At 38.3% G+C, this 17283-nt stretch overlaps 1 long non-coding RNA gene across 2 annotated transcripts in view; it reads right to left on the reverse strand.

The window, feature by feature from the left end:
* The window catches only part of LOC148780943 (uncharacterized), a 53446-nt gene that overhangs the window by 8222 nt on the left and 27941 nt on the right, over nt 1-17283 (reverse strand). The window contains exon 2 of one of the 2 annotated variants that reach the window (XR_016061558.1): nt 16525-16724. The exons of the other annotated variant lie outside the window; for it this stretch is intronic. This is a non-coding gene — a long non-coding RNA (uncharacterized LOC148780943). Of the gene's footprint in view, nt 1-16524; nt 16725-17283 lie in introns of those variants that run through there. 2 annotated transcript variants of the gene reach the window in all.

The following is a 17283-nucleotide window of genomic DNA, read 5'->3' on the forward strand; positions in this document are numbered from 1 at the left end:
CATCACCTATTTAAAAGCATCTTTTCTCCTTTTTTTTTTTTTTTTGTAAAAAATTTCAGGATTATTACATTCTTCCCCCCTTAAAGAAATTTGGTCCTCTAAATTTGTGTACCTGATTACTGAAAAAGATAGGGATATTTTTCTCTGATATCGTCTTCTCGTTCCCAAGTCGACTCTTCTCTTGAATGGTACTGTCATAATACACGAACCAAAGGAATCTCCTTATTACGCAACAGTTGCACCCTTCTATCCAGTATCAAAATTGGCTGCTCAATGAAGGATAGGTCCTTCCTGATCGGTAAAGGTTCATATTTTAAGATATGGGATGGGTCGGGCTGATATTTTCTTAGTGAAGATACATGAAAGACATTATGGACATTTACCAATTCGGGTGATAAGGCAAGTCTAGAAGCGACACCTCTGATTCTTTCCAGGATTTCAAATGGTCCGATGTAACGTGGGCTCAACTTTTCTTTTTTACCGAATCTCATAATGCCTTTTATTGGTGAGATTTCTAGGAAAACTCGATCACTTTCTTCAAATTCAAGATCTCTCCTTCTGTTATCGGCATAACTCTTTTGCCGACACTAAGCTGTCCTGAGCCTTTCACGAATTAATGCTATTTTATCTGTGGTTATCTGGACAATTTCTGGCCCCAAAAGCTTTCTTTCACCAACCTCGTCCCAACATATGGGTGACCTGCATTTCATTCCATACAGGGCTTCATATGGTGCCATATGAATACTGGCTTGGTAGCTATTATTATAAGTAAACTCAATCAGGGGTAAATGGTCATCCCAGCTTCCTGTAAGGTCAATAACACAGGCCCTCAGCATATATTCCAAGGTTTGGATGGTCCTCTCCGATTGTCCATCAGTTTGGGGGTGAAAGGCAGTACTAAAGGTGAGTCTCGTCCCCATGGCTGACTGTAGTCTAGCCCAAAATTTAAAAGTAAACCGAGTATCCCTGTCCGATACAATACTGACAGGAACTCCATGCAACCGCACTATTTCCTTAATGTACAACTGAGCTAGTCGATCCAAAGTGTACGTCGTGCGAATCGGTAGAAAGTGGGCAGCTTTGGTTAACCGGTCCACAATGACCCAAATGCTATCATGTCCTGAATTTGTTCTAGGCAAGCCAGAGACAAAATCCATAGAGATGTGCTCCCACTTCCATTCTGGCACCGGTAAAGGCCGCAACAACCCAGCGGGCCTTTGATGTTCAGCTTTTACTTGCTGGCAATGTTAGGCATTTAGACACAAATAGTGCTACCTCTTTTTTCATATTATTCTACCAAAAGGTTTTCTTCAGGTCCTGGTACATTTTAATACTTTCGGGATGTATCGTATAACGAGAATGATGTGTTTCTTCTAAGATAGCTTTCTTTACACTCTTATCATTCGGGACACAAATCCGACCTTTGAATCTTAGCAAATCCTTACTACATATAGAAAATTCATCTCTCTTTCCTTGCTTCACCTCTTCTATAATTGTTATAAGCTGAGGGTCTTTCTTTTGTGCCAATCGAATCTGTTGGATTAATTGGGGTTCTGCCTTAATATTGGCAACATGCTTACCACACCATTAATGGACGGAGTTGGATGCCAATCCACTATTTCCTCTAACAATCGCATTTCTTGGATCATTAGATGAGCTAAGACTCCCGTAGATTTTCTACTTAGAGGGTCGGCCACAACGTTAGCTTTTCCTGAATGATAATGGATTGTACAATCATAATCTTTTAAGAAATCCATCCATCTTATCTGCCGCATATTTAAATCCTTCTGAGAGAAAAGGTATTTCAAACTCTTATGATCCGTGTATATTACGAATTGCTTACCATATAGATAATGCCTCCATATTTTCAAAGCGAATACTATTGCAGCTAGCTCCAAATCATGAATTGGATATTTTTTCTCATATTCTTTCAACTGTCTGGATGCATATGCCACTACTTTCCCATATTGTATTAATACACAGCCCAAACCTTTATGTGAAGCATCACTATAAATCACAAATCCCCCACTCCCCTCAGGAGTAGTTAAAATAGGTGCTGCAGTTAATCGAACTTTTAGTTCTTGAAAACTCTCCTCACATTCACTTGTCCACTCAAATTTGACATTTTTCTGTGTCAATCGAGTCAATGGGGTTGCGATTCGAGAAAATCCTTCTACAAATTTTCTGTAATATCTTGCCAATCCCAAAAAGCTTCGAACTTCAGTCACATTACTTGATTGTTTCCAATTAACAACGGCTTCAACCTTTGAAGGATCAACTGATAGACCTTCTTTTGATATGACATGTCCTAAAAATGTCACTTGTTCAAGCCAAAATTCACATTTACTAAGTTTGGCATACAATTTCTTCTCTCTTAATATTTGCAATACCATTCTTACATGCTGCTCATGTTCCTTCTGATTCTTGGAATAAATTAAAATATCATCGATGAATACCACAATAAATTTATCCAAAAAGGGCTTAAAGATCCGATTCATCAAATCCATAAATGCAGCTGGTGCATTGGTTAATCCAAAAGGCATGACTAAAAATTCATAATGGCCATACCTTGTTCTGAAAGCTGTCTTGAGTACATCTTCACTTTTAATCTTAAGCTGATGGTATCCAGATCTAAGATCAATTTTTGAAAACACTTGTGATCCTTGTAATTGATCAAATAAATCATCAATTCTAGGTAATGGATACTTATTTTTCACTGTCACTTGGTTCAACTGTCTATAATCTATACACAATGTCATAGTCCCATCTCTCTTTTTGATAAACAGTACTGGAGCACCCCAAGGTGATACACTGGGCCTAATAAAACCTTTATCTAATAATTCTTCCAATTGTTGTTTCAGTTCTTTAAGTTCTGCAGGAGCCATTCTGTAAGGTGCCTTAGAAATTGGTGCTACCCCTGGCAATAATTCAATGGAGAATTCAATTTCCCTGTCAGGCGGTAATCCTGGCAATTCTTCAAGAAAAACGTCGGGAAATTCTCGGATAACCGGAGTGGTATCCAAATTTATTTCTTCCTTCCTATCTTCTTTGATATAGGCAAGAAAGCTTTGACACCCTTTTCGAAGGAGGCGATTAGCTCGAATACAAGAGATTAAATATGATGGGGAGTCTTCTTTGACACCATTGAAGTAAAATACTGGTTGATTCGAAATACTAAAGGTAACAATTTTCTTATAACAATCAATACTTGCATGGTATGCAGAAAGCCAATCCATGCTTAAGATTACATCAAAATCTTGAATTTTCAAGAGTATTAAATCAACCAACAGTTCCTTTTCTTCTATCTTTATTACACATGATTTGTACATTATATTGGTGTTAATTGAATCTCCCATCGGTGTGGCTACCTTTAGAATGTATTCTAATTGTTCTGGTTCTACCTTTAAGTGGCATGCAAAGTGTTGTGACACAAATGAATGAGTAGATCCAGGATCAATCAAAACATGAGCTACTTTTTGGAAGATAGTAAGAGTACCTTGGATCACTGATTTTGAGGCCTGAGCGTCTTGCTCGGTAATCGCAAATACTCTTCCCTTCATCTGAGGCTTTAGAGCTATCTCTCCCTGCTTTGAAAGCTGTTGTGTCTGTAAGCTAGGACATTGTTTAATCTGGTGTCCCAATTTTCCACATTTAAAACAGGCTCCGATATTCCAATAACAAGGGCTTGATCCATGATTTTTCCCACATTTTCTACATGGTTCTATTGGGTTTTGAAATGGCGAGGGCCTTGGCTTCTTGTTTGGCCTTTCAAACTGTTGTCGATTAGATGATGTAGGTCGAACATGACTGTTCTGATTTTTCATCTTTTGGTAATCTTCAAAATCTTTTTCGACAATTTGGGCACGATCCACTATTTTAGCATAAGTTCTTAATTTCAAGACTAATATTCTGCTTCTAATAGCTGGCCTGAGACCCCTTTCAAATTTCTTCACCTTTCTTGCCTCATTGTTAATCCTATGTGGTGCAAACCTGGCCAATTCAGTAAACTTGGCCTCGTACTGTGCTACTGTCCTATTTCCTTGGATTAATTCTAGAAATTCCATTTCTTTTTGGTCTCGAATAAAATCTGGGAAATATTTTTCATTAAATGCTTCTAGAAATACTTCCCAAGTCAAGGTTTTATTTTCTTGGACCAATACTCCTTTAGCCATTCGCCACCAGTGTTGTGCCTCACCTTCTAACATAAAAACTGCCAAGGCCACTTTCGTATCATCAAGACATTTCATAACCTCGAATATTTTTTCCAATTGTATAATCTATCCCTCGGCTTCCAGTGGGTTTACAGCACCCTTAAAAGTAGGTGGGTTTAATTTCTTAAATTGTTCGATATTACTCCCACCATTTCCTGTAACTGACTGCCTGGGTGGATTGTTGTTTTCCATCTAATGTTGCATTAGAGTAACCATATTTTCCAAGGCTTTGTGAATTCCTTCCATATTGGCTTCAGCTATTCTGGATCTTGACTTTATCCCGGTCTGTACACACAATAAATGTGATTTTAAGTAGATTCTTTTTAAATTTTTTAAGGATCTTAAACCTATTGCTCTGATACCATAATTGTCACACCCCAAGAATTTACAATACTGTTATTCCTGAGATGTGACAGACAAAACATATATACATCTATTGATAGGACAAGTTTACAGTGGCGAGGTCTTACAAAGTAAATAAAGAAAGCTAGCACAACAACAGTATCTTCCAAGGTTGATCTAGACTAGCACTCAAAATGAATTCGCAGTTATCCTGAAAAAATGTTTACCATAGTTTGATGAGTTTGGCTACTCAGTAAGTGATCATCATAATCCTAAAAATAATCATAATTGAAAGATATCAATATTTTCCAAAATGAGATCTATTAACAGAAATGCATCAACAGTTTCACTTTCAATAAATGCATAATTAAGTATAATCCGAATAATTGAAATGCATATAACACTTTAACGGTAGTGCATAATTCAAAGGATTTCACAAAATACCCTATTGGCGTCTCAAGTAGGTCACCTATATACCCCATCAACGTCCTGATGGGTCCACTTAATCCCTATCGGCGTCCCAGATAGGTCCACTTAATCCTTGCAGGTCCACTTATACCTCACCGGTGTACCGGATGAGTCCACTTAATCCCTACCGGCGTCCCAGATAGGTCCACTTATACCTCACCGGCGAACCGGATGAGTCCACTTGCATACTTAAATTATTTCTAAATCTCTTTAAACATTCGAAAGCAGCAATATCATGTACTCAACATATCACTGAAATCATTAATATGAATTTCACTTAAACCATTAATAACAGTCACTCTCTATAACATTTCAAAAATAACCAATCAAATATTTTGGGCTCAAATTTAGAAAGGTAGCAGTTTGTAAAGGCATTCTAGCATAATTGCCAATTTAATATGTATAGAAAAACTCTTATAAAAATTAAAAAATACGGAATTATCACAATTTATGGGATATCAATCCACAAATAAACATTTCACAACAATACTATAATCAATTGCAAAAATGTCAATTTTTTTAAATAATAAGGCAGTTATTTGCACATGAATTTTACAATGTCTAAATATTCAAAACAGTAGAAAGAAATATCACAATTTTACTAAAAGCAGAAATATCACATTTATTTCTAACAATAAACAAGAAAAATAAATAAATTTATTTTTCTAATTTACAGCATTCAAAATTTCTAACATAAATAAAATATTGCAATTTTTATTAAAAAGATTATTTTTCAAGATAATGAGGTCACGTGCGTATAAAATTTATCGCGCCTAAAATTCATGATAATAAGCAGAAATAATTATTTCATTTCATTTTTAAAAAGAATGGATTATTTTTCGAGACAATGGAGTCACTTACACACAAAACTTATAAAATAAAGATCCTGGACGGAAATATCACTATTTATTAAAAACAGACTATTTTTTCAGAAAGACGATGTCACTTACTCACAAATATTTGAGAGGGAGCTTCCGATAAAAATTCGGTTCGAGAGAGGAGTTCACTGTGTTTCGACCAGAGAGAGAGAGAGATCTCAAAATTTTCTAGGGTGGGAGTACTCACCTCCCCTATTTAAATTCTTATAACGTATTATTATATTATTTTATTACGCTCTACCTCTTACCGGAGGTGTCGCGTTAAGAGTCTGCTTTTAACATACGAAAACCACGTCCACTAAAGGACGTAGCAAGCAGCAAGCAGCAACAGGCAAAAGCAGCAGCAAGCAAAAGTTTAAACCAAATAAAAACTTTTGAAAATAGTGACGGTCCCCCAAGGACCAACATACTCAAACAGCCATCACCTATTTAAACGCATCTTTTCTCCTTTTTTCTTTTTTTTATGTAAAAAATTTCAGGATTGTTACAGTTTAATTTCTTAAATTGTTCGATATTACACCCACTATTTTCCGCAGCTGACTGCCTTGGTGTATTATTGTTTTCCATCGGATGGTGCATAAGGGTAACCATATTTTTCAAGGCTTTATGAATTCCCTCCATATTAGCATCAGCCATTCAGGATCTTGACCTTGTACTACTCTGTACATACAATAAATATGACTTAGAGTACATTCTTTTCAAATTTCCTAAGAATCTGAAACCTATTGCACTGATACCATAATTATCACACCCCAAGATTTATAACACTGGAATCCCTGAGATGTAACAGTCTATCTTTAACAAAACGAAATTTTTCTACTTCACCATTAATTCCACTAAAACAGATTTTTCCATTTCTAAGAGTCTGTACAAAGTCTACTGATAACTAGTATTAACATGAAGGTCTAGATATACATCTGTTGATAGGACAAAATTTATAATAGTGAATTTGAACAAAAGTCACAAAGAGAAAATTTTATCATAACTATGACTTCTTTCCAAAGTTGGTCATGTTGTGCTCTCAACTAGGGAGGCTGCAATTACCCTGAAAATATTTTAACATAGTTTGATTGAGTTTTGCTACTCAGCAAGTGATCATCATAGTCGTCTGCTGCATATTCAAACCTTTCTGGGAAAAAAGCTATTTTAGGCTCTTATGATCTGGGTATATTTCGAATTGCTCACCATATAGATAATGGCTCAAAATTTTCAAAGCAAATACTATTGTAGCTAGCTCCAAGTCATGAATTGGATACTTCCTCTCATATTCTTTCAATTGTATGGACGCATATGCCACTACCTTCCCATGTTGCATTAATACACAGTCCAAGCCTTTATGTGAAGCATCACTATAAATCACAAATCCCCCACTCCCCTTAAGAATAGTTAAAATAGGCACTGAAGTCAATCGAGCTTTTAGTTCTAAAAACCTCTCTTCCAATTCCTTTGTCCACTCAAATTTGACATTTTTCTATGTCAGTCGAGTTAATTGAGTAATAATTCGAGAGAATGCTTCTACAAATCTTCTGTAATGTCCTACCAATCCCAAAAAACTTCGAATTTCAGTTACATTGCTTTGTTGTTTCCAAGTAACTACGGTTTCAACTTTTGAAGGATCAACTGATAAGCCTTCCTTTGATATCACATGTCCTAAAAATGTCACTTGTTCAAGCCAAAATTCACATTTACTTAGTTTGACTTACAACTTATTTTACATGTTGTTCATGTTCCTCCTGATCCTTGGAATAGATTAGAATATCATTCATGAATACCACAATAAACCTATCCTGAAAAGGCTTAAAAATTCGATTCATCAAATCCATAATTGCAGCTGGTGCATTGGTTAATTCAAAAGGCATGACTAAAAATTCGTAATGACCATACCTTGTTCTAAAAGATGTCTTGGGAATATCATCACTTTTAATCTTAAGCTGATGGTACCCAGATCTAAGATCAACTTTTGAAAATACTTGTGATCCTTGTAATTGATCGAATAAATCGTCAATTCTAGGTAGTGGATACTTATTTTTCACTATCATTTGGTTTAGCTCTCTATAATCGATACACAACCTCATGGTTCCATCTTTCGTTTTAACAAACAATACCGGAGCCCCCCAAGGTGACACACTGGGTCTGATAAAACCTTACTCTAGTATTTCTTCCAATTGTTGTTTAAGTTCTTTAAATTTTGCTGGTGCCATTCGGTAAGGGGCCTTAGAAATTCGGGCTGTCCCGGGAAGTAACTCAATAGAGAATTCAATTTCCCTGTTATGTGGTAATGCTGGCGATTCCTCAGGGAATAAGTCAGGAAATTCTCGGACGACCGGAATGGCGTCCAAGTTTATCTTTTCCTTTCTATCTTTTTTAGTATAGGCAAGAAAACCTTGACATCCTTTTTGAACGAGACGATTAGCCCGAATGGAGGAGATTAAAAATTGTGAGGAGGCTTCTTTGATACCTTGGAGGTAAAATACTGGTTGATTTGGAATGCAAAAGGTAACCATTTTCTTATAACAATCAATACTTGCATGGTATGCAGAGAGCCAATCTATGCCTTTGATCACATCAAACTCTTGAATTTTTAGGAGTATTAAATCCACTAGAAGTTCCTTTTCTTTTATCCTTATCACACAAGATTTGTATACTAGATTAGTATATATTAAATTCCCCATAGTTGTGGCTACCTCTAAAATGTATTCCAATTGTTCTTGTTCTACCCTTAAATTGCATACAAAGTGTGGTGACACAAATGAATGAGTAGATCCAGGATCAATCAAAACATGAGTTGCTTTTTGAAAAATAGTAAGAGTACCTTGGATCACTGATTTTGAGGCCTGAACGTCTTGCTGAGTGATCGCGAATACTCTTCCCTTCATCTGAGGTTTTTGGGCTGCCTTTTCAGGCTTCGAATGTTGCTGCATTTTTAAGGTAGGACAATCTTTGATCTTGTGTCCCAACTTCCCACATTGGAAACAAGCTCTTGGCCAATTCGGTAAAAGTGACCTCATACTATGCTACTGTCCCGTTCCCTTGGACTAATTTTAGAAATTCCATTTCTTTTTTATCTCAAACAAAATCTGGGAAGTACTTTTCATTAAATGTCTCTAGAAATGCTTCCCAAGTCAAGAGTTTATTTTCTAGGACCAATACTCCTTTTGACATCCGCCACCAATGTTGGGCTTCACCTTCCAACATAAGACTGCCAAAGTGACCTTCTTATCATCAGGACATTCCATTACCTCGAGTATTTTCTCTAATTGCATGATCCATCCCTCAGCTTCTAGTGGGTCTGCAGCACCTTTAAAAGAAGGTGGGTTTAATTTCTTAAATTGTTCGATATTACACCCACCATTTCCGTAGCGGAATGCCTTGGTGTATTATTGTTTTCCATCTAATGTTGCATAAGGGCAACCATATTTTCTAAGGCTTTATGAATTCCCTCCATATTAGCTTCAGCCATTCAGGATCTTGACCTTGTACTAATCTCTACATACCATAAATATGACTTAGAGTACATTATTTTCAAATTTCCTAAGAATCCTAAACCTATTGCTCTGATACCATAATTGTCACACCCCAAGATTTATAACATTGAAATCCCTAAGATGTATTTTTCTACTTCACCATTAGTTGCACTAAAACAGATTTTTCAATTTTTAAGAGTCTGTACAAAGTCTACTCATAACTAGTATTAACATGAAGGCTTAGATATACATCTGTTGATAGGACAAAATTTATAATAGTGAATTTGAACAAAAGTCACAAAGAGAAAATTTCATCATAACTATGACTTTTTCAAAAGTTGGTCATGTTGTGCTTTCAACTAGGGAGGCTACAATTACCCTGAAAAGTTTTTACCATAGTTTGATGAGTTTGGCTACTCAGTAAGTGATCTTCATAGTCTTTAAAAATAATCATAGTCGGAAAATATAAGCATTTTCAAAAAGGGAGGTCTATTAGAAACAATGCAAGCCAAAAAGCATTTATGGATAACAATTTCACTTTCAGAAATGCCCAATTAAACATAATCCAAATGATTGAAATGCATATTAATATTTTAACAGCAATGCATAACTCAAAGGATTTCACAAAATACCCTTCTGGCGTGACGTAGGTCACCTATATACCCCACCAACGTCCTGGATGGGTCAAACAATCCCTGCAGGTCTGAACATACCTCACCGACATCCCAGATGAGGCCAAATAGTCCCTACCAACGTAACCAGATAGGTCCAAACAATCCCTATAGGTCCAAACATACCTCACCGACGTCCCGATGAGTCCAAATAGTCCCTAGCGACATAATCGAAGAGGTCCAAACAATCCCTACAGGTCCAAACGTACCTCACCGGCGTACCAGATGAGTCCAAATAGTCCCTATCGGCGTCCCGGATAGGTCCACACATACTTAAATTATCTCAGAAACTCTTTAACATCAGAAAGCATCAACATCGTATATTCAAAGTATCATTGAAATCATTAACAGGAATTCACTTGAAGCAATTTAAACAATTACTTTCATTGAAATATTTGTAAGTAACCAATCAAACAATTTGGATAAAAATTGCAGAAAGGTAACAGATCGAACAGGTATATTTGAAATGGCATCCAATAGATAGTCGATTATCAATTTAAGAGCTTTTATAGAAATCCAAGGTTAAACACATAAATATCACAATTTTATGGAACGTAATTTCATATTTAATTATTTTACAGGAATAGGTTAAACTGATAGTATCTAAAATTCATAGACAAACAAAAAAACAATTAAATGCAGAAATGCGTAAATCTCACAGTATTGGCAGTATTATAATTAATTGCAGAAATATCAATTTTTCACATAATGGTTTTATTCGAAATGACATCACTTACACATAAATTTTACAGTGGCTAAAAGTCATCATAATAGGCAGAAATTTTATTTTGAATAATTTACAATGTCTAAATTTCTAATGAACAAAAATAATAATTTTAACAAAAAAAAATGATACCATATGCACATAAAATTACAGTATAAAAATGGTCAACAGACTATTGTTTCAGGATAATGAGATCATTTACCTATAATATTTGAGAGGGAACTTTCGGTAAAATTTGGCTAGAGAGAAGGAGTTCACTGCTTTCTTTAATTCACAAAGAGGGCTCAATGTTACTGAGAGGGAGGAACGTAAGAGAGAGTGTTTTTGCAGAGAGAGATTTCGACTTGTTCTCGTCTTTTTAAATACAAAAAAATATTATTATAATATATTATTAACCCACCTCATACATGAGGTGTTTAGAAGGTGTTACATTAACACTTAAAGCCCATGTCCCTAGAGGACGTGGCACAAGAAACAAAAGGTGAAGGTAAAAAGGGAAAAAAAATGATGGTCCCTAAGGACCAATTTTTTATTTTTTTTTTTAAGTGTAGGATTGTTACCTGGCATGGGAGTGAGAGGGGAGAGGCTTATGTACCCTGTGGTTGGGGTAGCAGTCCAAGTGGCGATAGGTGGCAATCACCACACATGCAACTAGACAAGTAGCATGTGTGGCTACATGCACTCAGCAGGTGGCATTCACTGACCATGCATGGCAGTGACACACATAGAATTGCGCACCCCTCGCTACACGCACGACGTTAGTCCATGTTGCTCCATCTTACTACCGCTTGTGAGATTCTTGTTATTCTCGTACACTCACGGTGCTGCCTTTTCCCCCCTTTTCACATGCGGCGTTACACCTATGGCGTTGCTCTCTCTTTCACGCATGGCGATGCCTCTCTCTCTTTACTGACGACGATGCCTCTTTCACTTCACAGACGGCGATGCCCTTACTCGGCTTCACCTGCGACGCTGACCTTTCAAGCACTGCATTACTCTTCACGTGCGGTGTTGATTCTCTCTCTCTCTCTCTCTCTCTCTCTTCTTCACTTCATGCACGAGGTTACCCCTTTCTTATCAGACTCCTACCGCCGTGAGTGTTTACATGGCCGGGAAATCGCGGTCCTTACATCATCGCCCCTTAAAAGATTTTTTCTTCAAAATCGTAACTTAGTCAATTCAATATATGGGGGTATTTATCTCGGATTTCATCCTCTCTTTCCCATGTGGATTCTTCTTGTGAATGATACTGCCACAGAACCCAGACCAGGGAAATTTCTTTTTTATGCAAAACCTGAAACCTTCCTATCCAAAATCTCAATTGGTTGTTCAACATAAGTTAAATCTTCCCTGATTGGGATCGGTTCATACTTTAAAACATGGTAAGGGTACATGGTAAGGGTCAGGGTGATACTTCCTTAACAAGGACACATGAAAACATCGTGCATATTGGCCAATTCGGGTGGTAGGCCCAGTCAGTATGCCCCGACTCAGTTTCCCTTTTTTGCCAAACCTCATAATGCCCTTAGTTGGTGATACCTTCAAAAAGGCCCAATCACCCACTCCAAATCCAAGATCTCTTCTCCGATTGTTTGGCATGACTCTTATGCCGACTCTGAGCTGTTTTGAGCCTTTCTTGAATTAGAGCAATTTTATCTGATGTTATCTGAACAATCTCCGACTCTAACAGTCTCCACTCATCGACTTCATCCTAACATATGGGTACCCTGCACTTCCTCCCATATAGTGCCTCAAAAGGTGTCATCTGGATACTGGCCTTGAAACTGTTGTTATAAGTAAACTCTATCAAAGGCAGATGATCTCTGATCATCCCAGTATCTTTTGAAATCTGTAATACAAGCCCTTAGCATGTCTTCCAGGTTTTGAATAATCCTTTCTGACTATCCATCAGTCTAAGGGTGGAAAGAAATACTAAAAGTGAGTTTGGTCCCCAAAGCTGACTGCAGACTGTTCCAAAATCTTGAAGTAAATCTAGGGTCCCTGTCGGATACTAACATGCACTCCATGCAGTCTTTCACTCTCTTTGATGTATAGCTGGGCCAATCTATTTAGAGTATAAGTGGTGCAGACTGGTAAGAAATGAGCAGCTTTGGTTAATCGGTTCACAATGATCCAAATACTGTCGTGTCCAAGGCCTGATCTAGGTAGGCCAAACACAAAGTCCATGGTGATGTGTTCCCACTTCCACCCTGGCATGGGTAAGGGCTGTAATAGTCCAGTAGGTCTCTGATGTTCAACCCTCACTTGCTGACAGGTCAAGCACTTGGAAACAATTGCGCTACTTATTTCTTCATATTGTTCCACCAGAAGGCCCTCTTCAGGTCCTAATACATTTTCATACTCCCTAGATGCATTGTATAACGAGAGTGGTGTGATTCTTCCAAAATAGCCTTTTTTACAATATCATCGTTAGGAACACATATCCGACCCTTAAATCTTAACAATTCATCACTGCTCATAGTGAAATCCTCTTTTCTTTCTAATTTCATTTCTTCGAGAATTTTCATGCGTTGAGGATCTTCTTTTTGTGCTACTTGGATCCGCTGAAAGAGTTGGGTGTCATTCTACTGCATCTTCTAACAATTTCATCTCTCAGACCATCATATGAGCCACTGACACAACGGGCTTCCAACTCAAGGTGTCAGCCACGACATTTGTCTTACCCGGGTGATAGTTAATGGTGCAGTCATAATCATTCAGTAGGTCCATCCATCTTCTTTGCCTCATGTTCAGTTCTATCTAAGAAAATAAGCATTTAAGGCTCTTATGGTCGGTAAATACTTTAAATTGGGTCCCATAGAGATAGTGCCTCCAAATTTTCAGGGCGAAAACAACAACTGCCAGTTCCAAATCATGGGTGGGATAGTTTTGCTCATATGGCTTCAACTGCCTGGAGGCATAAGCTATGACCTTTTCCCGCTGCAGCAATACACATTCAAGCCCTTTGTGCGATGCATCAGTGTAAACTATAAAATCTTCATTCCCCTCAGGCTAGGTCAGTATCGGAGTTGTAGTCAGTCTTTTCTTCGGTTCCTGAAAACGTCTCTCGTATTCATATGACCATACAAACCTTACTTCGTTCTGGGTTAGGCGAGTCAGGGAAGGGTTATCATTGACAAATTCCGCAAAATGTCTATAATAACCCGTTATTCCTAGGAAACTGTGGACTTCCAATACATTCGTTGATCTTCCCCACTTAAGTACGGCCTCGATTTGATAGGGGTCAACTGCAACCCCGTCCATAGAAACAAAATGCCGGAGGAAATCTATGCTTGGGAGACAGAATTCACTCTCACTTAGCTTGGCATACAACCTTTCAGACTTTAAGGTCTGGTGGACCATCCTTAGATGTTGTTCATGCTCATTCATACTCTTTGAATACACCAAAATATCATCGATAACAACTACGATGAAGTCATCCAGGAAAGGTCTAAAAACTCGATACATCAAATCCATAAAGACAGTTGGTGCATTGGTTAATCCAAACGGTATTACCAGAAATTCGTAATGACCATTCCGGGTTCTGAATGCGGTCTTGGAAACATCCTCTTCCCTAACCTGCATTTGATGATAGCCTGACCCGAGGTCAATCTTAGAAAATACTTGGGCCCCTTGAAGTTGATCAAATAAGTCATCAATTATGAGTAAGGGGTACTTATTCTTTACCGTAACTTGATTAAACTTTCTATAATCAATGCATAGCCTCAAAGAGTCATCTTTCTTCTTTACAAACAAAACTGGTGCGCCCCATGGTGATAGACTAGGTCGGATGAACCCTTTATCTAATAATTCCTACAATTTATCTAATTATTTTAACTCAGCTGGGGTCATCCTGTAAGGGGATTTAAAGATGGAAGCAGTACCTTCTATTTGAAACTCGATCTCCCTTATTGGGGGCAGAGAGGTTAACTCTTTAATGAAGACCGCTGGATATTCTCTCACCACCGGTATCTCTTCTAACTTGGCGTGAACATCCTGATTTTCTACTACGTAAGCCAAGTATCCCATACATCTCTTGGCCAACAGGCAGGAAACCTGAAGGGCTGACATGATGTGTAGAGGGGAAACATCCTTGATACCCATAAAACTCATTTCAGGTTGGTTCGAGCATCTAAAAATGACAGTTTTATCATGGAAGCTCACTGTAGCATAATGGATTGAAAACCAGTCCATTCCCAAGATAATGTCAAAGTCTTGGATGTCTAAGAGTATCGGGTCTATAGGTAAAATGTGCCCCTCAAGTATAACCCCACAGTTTTTAAACACTATGTTAGTTTCTATATATTCTCCCATAGGTATACACACTATCAAAGTCCAATCAAGTTGTGCAGGCTTAGCATTCAGGTGGCATGCAAAGTGTGGTGCAACAAAAGAAGGGGAAGATTCTTGCTTCAATTCCACAAACATAAAGCGCACCTCGAATAACAGAGGTCGACGCCTTAGTCTCTTGTTCTGTCAAAGAGAAAACCCCGACCTTGGGTCCTTGGCCGGTTCTCTGGTCCATTAACTGGACAGTCTTTTACTAGATGGCCTGGCTTGCCACACCGGAAACAAGCCCTGGTCTTCCTGAAGCACTCGGCTGCCATATGGTTACTCAGACCATAATGAGGGCAGACTAGGCAGCGATTACCCCTTACATCTCCCGAGAAAGTCCTCTGAATCTTGACACCGCCCTGATCACTCCTACCTCTGAATTCTTTGCTTGGAGGTGGTCGGGCTTTCTTCTTAAAATTCCCAGACTGCGCGGCCCTCAATCACCCTTCTTTCCTCAAGCAAAAGTCTTCGCAAGCTCTCTCTATTTTTAAAACAAGGTCCACCGGTGGAGAGAAAGTCTTGAGATTTCCTAAAATGATCCTTCCTCATATATCGGGTCGACGAACCCTCTCAAATTTACTTACTGTCCTCGTCTCAGTGTCCATAATGTGTGGCGCGAACCTCGACAGCTCAACAAACTTTGTCGTGTACTGCTTCATGGACATCCTTCCCTGTTGTAGCTCTATGAATTCCAGTTTCTTTCTTTCCCTTACAGAGTCAGTAAAATAGTTCTCATAAATTCTTCCAAGAAGTTCTCCCAAGTGGCTACAGTTCCTGCCCTCTCCAAGGACTGCTTAACTGAGCTCCACCAGTGCTCAGCTTCTCCTTCAAGAACGAAAGTGCTTAGTCTCACTTTTTGTTCATTTGTACAATTTAAGACTTCAAAGATCTTCTCCACCTGTCTTCTCCATCTCTCTTCTTTATTCACTCCCCCATGCCCCACGAAAGTCGGAGGTGTCAGCCTCCTGAATCTCTCTATCAAACCACTATCACTCTGATCGGGGGCAGGGGTAGATGGGGTCGGAATCGATTCCTTCATCATTTGTTTCATGGCCTCAAGAGTCCTACAGAATTCACCGAAGGCCTCAGTGTTCTCGTTGTTGGAACTCACATTGTTGGCATGAGTCCTCGGCATCTTTGACCTAAAACACATGCACCCAGTTACTAGCCTATCAAGGAATTATGCTAAAGACACTTCTAAAATTTCCTAGGCCAAGTATCCTATCCTGGTTCCTTTGATACTGTAATTGGCACGACCTTGCCCCTTGACCCCTACCGTACCTTTCCGGAGGGCAACAGAGTGCGAAATCGCGACCGGAGGTCGCAAGCGTCACACAGGTGGGAGTGGCTCAACGCATAAAAAAAAAAAAAAAAAGAACCAAGAGAAAACCACAAAATAAAGCTAAAATCCAAACATTAAGACATATATAAATCCAAACGCATAGCCATCCATTAACATCATTATCCAAAAATGCTTTTATAATGGGTTTTAAGGCACTACTGACCCACAAAATACAGAATTACGTAAAACACTTCATTGGTACAGCCACCAAACACCCCATATGAAATGCTTCTATAGAATCCTTTCTTCAAACTCCAAGCTTCAGACTCCTGGCACACAAGTTAGCTTCCTGCTATTCAGGTTAGAGACTATTACTCTACAGTCAAGGAAATAAAATAGAATGAGCTATCAACCCAATAAGAAGATTTACAGAGCTAACAGCCCAGTAAACAACTACAGTCAAATTCCAACTCTATAAACGGTACTAACAATTAATAGTGCTCACTAATATACAGAGATATCAAAAAAATGTTTCCTCTATTATGTCCTTTAATACTCTCACAGTATAAGGATAAACACAATTCAATTACAGGGAACATGCAATGCATAAATCATACATTATTTCATTTTAAGCAAATAGTAAGGCTAACAGTTTACAGTTTCACGCAGTGAAAGCTAGAGAAACCTACTCCTGAAATAGAAGTTTCATTGCTCAAGTCAAGTCAATCCTGTAGGGCGGATAATGACAAGTGGGTGTCCTACTTCATAATGCCCTCACACACACAAGTCCCCAACACCCTTTGGGGATATTCGATAAGCAGTGGCCCTCTCCTTATGCCCTTCTAGAGAGAGAGTGTTGCACTATCATTGGGTGTCCCAATACATAGTGCCCATAACATTTGGGGGGA

Source organism: Amborella trichopoda, chromosome 8 (assembly GCF_054954075.1).
Source record: "Amborella trichopoda isolate Santa Cruz 75 chromosome 8, AtrichopodaSantaCruz75HAP2 v2.0, whole genome shotgun sequence".
Taxonomy (NCBI): domain Eukaryota; kingdom Viridiplantae; phylum Streptophyta; class Magnoliopsida; order Amborellales; family Amborellaceae; genus Amborella; species Amborella trichopoda.